The sequence below is a fragment of the Schistosoma haematobium genome, chromosome ZW, assembly GCF_000699445.3.
Source record: "Schistosoma haematobium chromosome ZW, whole genome shotgun sequence".
NCBI classification, from domain to species: domain Eukaryota; kingdom Metazoa; phylum Platyhelminthes; class Trematoda; order Strigeidida; family Schistosomatidae; genus Schistosoma; species Schistosoma haematobium.
The window spans coordinates 11,375,974-11,386,176 of record NC_067195.1 but is presented as its reverse complement, the minus strand read 5'-3'; positions in this window follow the sequence as shown (position 1 = coordinate 11,386,176).

Here is a 10,203-nt window from a genome sequence, read left to right as displayed (position 1 = left end):
ATAATAATAATAATAATAATAATAATAATAATAATAATAATAATAATAATAATATATCGGATCGTTTTTCCTGACTATCTAAACAGCATGTTTATCTATGCTCATTCCTGCTTAATGTATATTAATGCTGTTCGTTATTAGTTAGAACCTTATTCATCTTTACATCAACACATTTTTAACTTATTCTTCTTCTAACATAAACTGTTGTGGTTTATTTATTCGTATACTAACATCACTAAAACACTGATCTGTAAACAAGCATTAGCACAGATCATTTACAAAGCAGCGTTTTGCATTTGAAAGACGTAAAATATCCCAAGCACTTCTGCTGTTATTCAAATAGTTTAATTTAGTCCTCATCTTCACGAAAGAGAACTATACCATCTGGTTATGTACTTTTGATCCAGTTCACTTCCTTTAGGTCTGCTGATGTGAAGCGTGGCAACTTGTGACATTCCATACTCGTCCCATGTCCTACGTTGTTAGTCACCGCTATCTGCGTTGGCAAGAGATTCTTCAGGCTAAAGACCATATCTGTAACCTAATTGAGTAAAAAAGACATCGTAGACTGATTACTCCACCTCGCCAAATCAACCCCAACGATAGCTAACAGTAGTTGAGATTTTACACATGAAACCAGTTGACTTAAAGGTTTACCGAATTCGAAAGCTATTTATTTCGAGTTTCAGCTTTTAGTGTTTTGTCTTGGTCTCCGTTTGATCACCCAAATGCCCTGGTACGGCAAAGGGCGTAAGACAGTCAGCTCTTCTTGAAATGCTCTCATATCATCACGCGTATATAGCGACTGACAAGGGAGTCCTACTCACTGCCTTCTCGCAGTGGGTGTTGCTTATGAAATTGAGAGAACGAAAATGAACGCCTGGCGCTGTATCCGGGTTAGTGGATATGAAGGATCCACTTACGGGAGTTGGAATACCCCAATTCCAAACCGATGGTGCACATGGGCTCCTGGATCTCGAGGGGACAAATGGTGTATGAACCTATTGTTGGTCACTCTACCAAGAGAGTGTATCTCCTAACGTTGCTTCTCTGCTTTGTGGACTAGACCTCTAGGTCAAAAATTCGAGGAGTGGCCTCCTAGGAAAGACACCTGCTTCGGGTTGGGTACCCCGGCCGTATCTTAGCTAACACAAAGGTTGGATGATAGCTTCTAAAAGTTGACCTGACAGCAGAATAAAAATATAGCGTTTTATAAATTCATTTATATGGATATAAAAATCTGTCTTCTCAAACACTTTTAGAGATACTAAGAGATTTTTAGGAGCCCCCAGATTGTTGCTGGGTGAATAACTCGTATTTACATTTAAGACTAGAATTTAAGGATAGGAATTCGGGTTTAAAGTCTTTATTTTGGATGGACGTTAGTCACTGTGTTATATGGACTCAGGGTTTGTCTTCATTATTAAGGATTTTAATGTTAGGATTTAGGATCAGGGTATATTTGCAAGTTATATTTATACACGCTATATAGCATGCATTAAACATTTGATGGGTTTGTCATTACTCTATCATTCTTGAACAAATAGAATGTAACGTACCGTTTTCTTTTTTAACTTTTTGAGTACTGTCCGAAGGTATTTGTGCTGTTAGTTTTAAGCGAAATAAGATAAAATTAACTTATTTTTGAACCTAGAGCAAAAATCCGGACAGTCTTGTCTTTGATTGGCTCGTCCCTGTAATGTCCCTTTACCAGTTCTATACTGGTCATGACTATACTACTGGTGAATAAATGACACCAGTGAATTGATCATTTGCAAACACAAATATGATTATCTGTCTGGGGTTGTAGAGATTGACAATTACTATATGCTCACTAGTGACTAGCTTCAAGATGAAATTCCTGGAGTTCTTGTGAGAAGCTGTTACCACTGAAGCTCAGCCGTGTCGTGTATGAGAAAGGTATCAACCAAAGACATTCGGGAATAGTTGTACACCTAATTGAATAAATCCTAGATACATTAAAATAAATTCAGTTAAACATGTATCTTTCCATTGATACTTATTATACTCTGTGTATTTTCATTCAAGAATGCTGTTACAATAATTTTAAAAGTACAAGAGATTTGGTAGGCCACATGAAGATAATTTATTATAATGTAGATATTTAAAGACTTGCGATTCTCATACGAAATAAATGGCAGTTAATATTAGATATACCAAGTTGAACAAAATGACTATCCTCCTCGTTTTTACAAGAATAAATTAACTGTCAAGTGTTGCATACCATCTTCACTTAAACCAATGTAGGTTCAGTTAATTTAACATGAATAAACATGCATTTATCTATATATTTATTTATCCTCAATTTATACATGCTCTGACAAGTTCGATTCGTGGTTGTCAATCTGAGCGACTAATTCGTTACAGACTATAGCCTTAGGTCATATATAACCAATAGTTTTCGTATAGCTGCATACACATATATACATTTATTTACTTCAATTTGAACATATTTCACGTCGAATGACTCATATTTGCATGTTTAGAAATCAACACTGTACATCTTCAAACTATCGGACAATCGTTTAGCTCATAATTATATGAACTTACTAGTATCCAATACTTTCGACTTCTTTACTTTTTAGTTTCAATCTAGTAAAGTTTTTCGAATATAATTCGATTTTTTTAAATGTCTAGTATAGAGGTAGCTTAAGAAAAAGAGGAATTTGTTTGCAAAATAATCAACCGATCATCCATCTGAGTCATTTAGGGTGGCACAGATTTCCTGGTTAGGGTCGGTGTATTAGTCGTAATTACGTGGGTGCTGAAGAACTTTAGTGATATATCATGAAATCAGCTGCGATAGTTGTTTTCATAAATTTCCTTTATATATTTTAGCTGAATACTAATCCATTCTTTGCACTATTCAATTTCATCAGTTCTTTCGGAATTATATCTCAACCATGTTGGGTGTAGGACAGTTATTCACCTCAGGCAATCAAAGATAGTTGCTCAGTATCACGAGTTGATTAGAATTGGGAATGTAAACCATTGGATGCTCATCCTTTGGTTTATACGTTAAACGTTTGCTGAAATACCTGAAGGTTCTGGGTTCAACTCCGTTTGGGTTATGTGGAAATTGTTGAGTCTTATCGAGATCATGAACTAACCTAAGTCCTTGGTTTGATCATAGATAGGATCGATATCAGTGCTTTAATGTTGCTTTTTTACCCTACTCATTTTTTATTATCAATAACAATCTTTCATTGTGCCAATACAGAACTGTAACAGAAAAGTCTAATTAACATTCTATGCTAAACCTTACATGATTCATCAGTTTAACACTCAACATTTATGATTGTAGAAAAAATAAACAAATAAAAATTTCACAGGTTGAAATCATGAGTCAATTGAAGCTAGACCACCATGGAAAACCCGGGAGCACTGGACGGCCGTTTCGTCCTAGTATGGGACTCCTCAGCAGTGCGCATCCACGATCCGCACCCAGCGGGATCGAACCCAGGACCTACTAATTCCGCGCGCGAGCACATAACCATTAGACCACTGAGCCAGCATCCAACGGTGTTAATGTCTTACTTCAACCAATCCACGAAGTCGAGCCACCATATACCATTGTCTTCAGTGAGCTGATATCTCACAACAGACCTGGTTGAACTCCACTGGTAACGGCTTCCCACTAGAACTCCAGGAGTATCTCTTGAACTCATTCACTAGTGAGCAGTTGATTATTATCAGAAGGGGTTTGTGGAGATTTTAGAAATTTCACAGGTTGAAATCATGAGTCAGTTAAAGCTAGCCCACCATGGAAAACCTGGAAGCACTGGACGGCCGTTTCGTCCAGGTTTTCCATGGTGGGCTAGCTTTAACTGACTCATGATTTCAACCTGTGAAATTTCTAAAATCTCCACAAACCCCTTCTGATAATAATCAACTGCTCACTAGTGAATGAGTTCAAGAGATACTCCTGGAGTTCTAGTGGGAAGCCGTTACCAGTGGAGTTCAACCAGGTCTGTTGTGAGATATCAGCTCACTGAAGACAATGGTATATGGTGGCTCGACTTCGTGGATTGGTTGAAGTAAGACATTAACACCGTTGGATGCTGGCTCAGTGGTCTAATGGTTATGTGCTCGCGCGCGGAATTAGTAGGTCGGATCCCGCTGGGTGCGGATCGTGGATGCGCACTGCTGAGGAGTCCCATACTAGGACGAAACGGCCGTCCAGTGCTCCCGGGTTTTCCATGGTGGTCTAGCTTCAAATGGCTCATGATTTTAATCTGTCAAGGAATATCTATTTAAAGCTACAGAAATGAAAAAGCCTATATTATATGTAGTGTAGTCTATAACTCCCTGTACGGTCGTAGTGTATTTAATACTCTGTCAACATCAATTCAGAATTACAAACTCATACTGATATCATCTTACCAGTTGAGCATAATAGTGGTTAAACGGACTCCGTAGACTATTAAATAGTCCATCGGTCGTTTGAAGTGAAAGACACTGAGTCCGAGTCTCATTATAACCACTAGCACTGGTGTGTAGGGATATACAATTAACAAGTTCGAAATAGGATTAAACAAACATGTTGTATTCTACTGCCAACCACAAACTAAAAATAATAATACAAACTGAATTGTTCTAACAAGAAAAAATAGTGTTAGACAGTGAGCTGACTTTTACATATAAGCAATGATGAATAACAAATTTATTATTTGGATCTTACAACTGGTGTTTACAAGTGTAATTGCTCAGTCCTCGACATCAGTGGAAAGATGAATTAAACTTTTTCCCCACTGCACAAGCCAGTGGGTCTCTGAACTCAGCAGTTAAATGAGTAACACTATGACATTTGGAGCAAAATATACTGGGTTTGAGTCCCTGAGTGAACATCAAGTCTGGGATGGGGCTATATACGACCCATGAGTCCTAAGTAGGAACAAATGCACGCCCTAGATTCCACTGCTAGCCACCATCCGTCTCTGTTTATAATAACGTCATTACAAACAGTCAGTGTTATATATAATCGAAGTAGGTCGAGTAAAATTAGAACTTTGACGGAATCTGTACTGAAATTCACACAATTTTATTCAATTCAGCAGAAACAAATGCAATTTTAAAGATGGATATGTTAAATATGTATAAGTTATTCTACCGAATTAGTTGAACGCGGTTTTTTGAAATAAGAAAACTAATTTCTTGCTGTGGTTAGAGTATACAAAGATGAGCTTATGAAACGGCGACAAATTTCAACTAGCAGTTAGCCAATCAGAACACAGATTCTGTAAAGAAATAGCAAATGAATAACGATATTGCACATAAACGGATTTTACATAATTAATGAGTCTATTAAAGTCCATTATAAGCTATTCTGTCTGTAAATCGAGAAATGGCACATAAATTCGTCATTATGGATATAAATTATTCGTCCTCTTGAACTGTTTTAAGAATCTAGGTGGTTAATGTTTAGATCAGAATTAACAGACATCTAGACATCCGATTGATTTGGATATTTCATACCATGAGATCTTTTACACTGATTTCATTGTTGATAATAAGTTGTGAAGTAATAACCAATCAGATAATTTCTGTTGTTGAACGCTCATTTAAAGTTTATTTTAATCACCAAGACATGTTTGATGTCATAGTGATGAATAGAAATCCTTGGTCAAAATATAACTCATAACATTGGTATAAAATGTACTCACTGAACAAGTGCTGTATTTACATTTGATTCAAATGGACAATTAACTCTAGTGTTTTTAGGACACAATTTAATTTCTGTCGTGAAATCAAGACGAAAATCATCAATAATTTGGTCTGTAAAATTGGACTTTCAGATTATGCAGCGAGCATGATACCATTCATTTAATACTTCAAAATACAGTACTCCACGGTTAAAGTTCTGTTAGTTTATGATATTGGGACTTTTTGATCAAAGTTTTACAGCTTGTACTTCAAATTTCTGAAAATCAATTCCGAGGTTATTCTTGTGAAGTTTCAAGTTAGTACGCAATTTTCTTTTCAGTTATTTTTTCCTAATTCCATAGCTGTCAGCAGTTGTGTTGAGTGTTACTTACCAGTAATAAAAAACATATCCATATAACCTTTTAACATATTTTCTTCTTCCAATATGATAGGCAACAGTCATAATTTATTGAATTACGAATGATCTTAGAAATAGATATTCTTCATTCATCCATAACACATTGTCATGTTTCCTTAGAGTTCGTATATTGCACAGAAGAGTGTCTATTTTAATGGACAGAAACTCTATTCTACTTCATATCTGTGTTGTTTTGTGATATGATTTCATTTAGGAAGTAGAGTTTATGTCAATAGTTAAATATCGTCAAAAACCATCACTCCATCTCAACTCGTTACATTGCATACCATCTATTGATCAACACTCTTTTCTTTCACTTCAACATTTAAAAGTTCGTTCACTTAATCATTAAAGTATAATTTATAGAATTTTCTCTAGCTTAACCAATTTGAATCACAGATAGTGGTCGAAATCTACTTCATAGACAACATTTAAATTATTGTACATTATTAAATTAGTGAGATTTTTTAAGTAATGTCATGAATGGAACTATGTAAAAACTACATATAGTTCAGTTCAGTATGCATACTTATGTGTATGAAGTAATTAACTAAAAACTTGAAATCTGTGAATTTCACCACTGAAAAAATTATCAATCATTTTCAATGCACTGAATTAAAGATATTGAGTTTGAATAAGATCCAAGTGTACACTAATCAGTTGGAACAATGATGTATATATATATATATATATATATATATATATATATATATATAACGTAACACATGACTGGACGAAAATTAGCATTATTACAAATTTGTTTTTGGCTCAATATTAGAATTAAACAAAGTTTGGTAGACTATCGACATATATGCTGTTACATCAGAACGAAGATTTTAAGAACGGTAACTCCCAGAACTAATTTATGGATTATCATTATTAGATTTATTTTCATGACATAATTATTATTATATTAGTGTATTCCGTTTGTCGTAAGCCTTCACCTCATTACTGTCATAAGGCTTACTATTCGCACCTCGTTGTCAGTCTATTATTTGTAGTCTCCCGTATCCACAGCCACTTTTGGCCTGTGTATATGTAATTTTCACTTTCATTTTATGGTGAGGTGAAGTCCAATATATCTGTATCTAAACCACATCTGTTTGAAATATAACTCTACTAGAGACTGATTGCTGACTTTTGGTCGGGCGTGTAATTGACCAAGACATTAATCTATAAATTAAAGAGTAGACACTAAATAGACCAGATTATGACTCAGATTGGTGACTTAGCACGTGATATTGGTCAGCAATCTCAAGATATAACATAAGTATATAGATATACTCGAGAAATAGTACAACAGATTGATCACAGATTAGTAACCAATGTCTTATTCATCTAGTACTTTAAGCGTTAATCGAGTCCCATCGACCAAGTATCTTTATGGCCAATAATATGAGGGACTTGACTTGTTCGACAGAATTCAGTCAGCACTCAGTGATCAAAATTATAGGTACGCCATGCTGACATGTACTAACTGGTATGAAACATACATCCAGGGTATCCTGTTAACTATCTCCAATCACTTAACACACATCGAATGACATTATATATAATCGTGAACCTACAGTATGTAAATATGTTCGTGCGTCACAAAACTATTTAAAAATCAACTGTTCAAATACAAAAATGTATTTTCATTTGTAAACTCGAACTGAAAAAAAGATTACTGTTGAATAAGCATAGGGAATTTGTTTGAGAGTATAAATGTATTTAAGTTTTTAAGTGGTCAGTTGAGTGTGAATCTAAGTAGTAAATACACATGCAAAATCTTTACGACTTCTTCACTTATTCTAACAAATGGTTCAGTGTATTTTTGTTTAATTCCGTTCTGATAACACGCTAATGAACTACTTCTGGACCTTTATATCTCACGACAATCGTTTAACCAATAGAACAACTGGTTTGGTATCCATTGGTGCACATTTTCAACTCCAGTGAAATTGTAATCTATAGCCAGACGATTATCGAATGTAATTAATGATAATGAAGTCACTCAAGTTATATCTGAACCAATTAGTAGTCATAAAACCTCTCAACAGAACTTCAGGAACATTGTGAAATAAATCACTATTGAGCTAACGGTTGTACAGTTAAATTGAAGTGATTTTGTGGAGACTGATTTAATTTGTTGGTTACATTCGAACACCTTGTGAACACAGGTCACTCAATCAAGACAGACTCTGCGTTCAAAGTAATCTACAAGGTAAGTAGAAGCCTTCCTAAGACAATTAGACTGCATCTTCTTTGCATTGCCGAGGCAATAGCCATACATTTTGAAAAACCAGAATTATGTGTACAAAAGAGACTGGTACAACCTCTTCTTTTACCATGGTCTTAATGAAATAAATTTTTTTTCTCTTTCTTCATACTCTTGTTCCTTTACAGCCACCTGCTTCACCTTCCATCTTCCCTTCAAATCTTCTACCCCCAACCGGTTTGTTTTTATTTCCACGATCATTCCGATTACATTTCATCTCTGTTATTTTATCATGCTGAGCCATCCTTATCCGATGAATACTTAAGCCATTAACTATCAAACTTTCCTTGTTTAAAAAAAATTTTTTCTAATACCGTTGTTTATTTAACCTCACTGTCACCATGTATAACAGAAGTTTATTATCAGTATTATTATCACCCTGTAAAAATAAGTATGTATATTTGCGATTGTACAGCTTTGAAAATGAATTCGCCGAAAAGAGAACTCTTCGCTGAACTAATCTTTCTTTCTTACAATCCTTGCCTCAGTTAATATATAGTATAATCGTATAGTTAGCTGGAATCAACCTAAGTGTATACATCAATTATTCAAACATGAGCTAAAATATCCAATGATAATAATCCAGTTACATTTTCAACAATTAGGTCTTATGATCTAGCATTGTAACTTAATGACCTGTGTTAATATTTTTTTAGAGCTGTAACAAATTTTTATTTTCAGAAGTGGTTTTGTGGAGAATTTTTTAGAAATTTCACAGGTTAAAATCATGAGTCAATTGAAGCTAGACCACCATGGAAAACCTGGAAGCACTGGATGGCCGTTTCGTCCTAGCGTGGGACTCCTCAGCAGAAAAGGCTGCCTACACTACCTCTTTCTCTTTCTTCTTGTGGTCGACTAGATTATGAAGACCTTGATATCTGAGGGAAAACACGAAACATAATGGACAACTCAGATCCATTTGGACGATTCGAACTTCGCAGATGACCTAGCCCTCCCATCCCATACAGACGAACAAATGCAGATGAAGAAAACTAGTGCAGCAGCAGCTTATGCATCTGTAGGCTTCAACACACACAGAGACAAAAGCAAGATTGTCAAATACAACATGGAGAACACCAATCCAATCACACTTGATGGAGAAACTCTGGAAGATGTGGAATCTTTCACGTACCTGAACTGCATCACCGATAAACAAGGAGAATCAGATGCAGACGTAAATGTGAGGATTGACAAAGCATGAACAGCATTCCCACAGTTGAAGAACATATGGAACTCAAAACAACTGTCAACTAATATCAAAGTTAGAATCCTCAATACGAACGTCAAGACTGTTCTAATGTATGGAGCTGAAACTTGGTGAACTACCACAACCATAATCGAAAATGTACTAGTCTTTATAAACAATTGTCTGTGTAAGATACTCAATGTCCGTTGGCCGGATATCATCAGCAGCAGCCTTCTGTGGAAGAGAACAAGTCAGCTTCCAGCTGAGGAGGAAATTAGGAAAAGACGATGGAAATGGATAGTACACTCATTGAGGAAACCATCAAACTGCATCACGAGACAAGCGCTGACTTGGAATAGTGAAGAGAAGTGGAAAAGTGGAAGGCCAAAGAACACATTACGTCGGGAAATACAATCAGATATGAAAAGGATGAATAACAAATGTAAAGAGCTGGAAAAGGGATGTCCCAGGACAGAGTTGGATGGGAATGCTGGTTGGCGGCCTATGCTCCTCCAATAGGAGTAACCGGCGTAATTAAGTAAGAAGACTTCTTAAACTATGATATTCAGATCGATCAGTAATCAATAGGCAAATCGACGTAGATCAATTCTATCAGCCACAATGTTTAGCTTTTGATAGGTTCGCGTCTGTTCTGAAGGTACACGGAGGATGTAA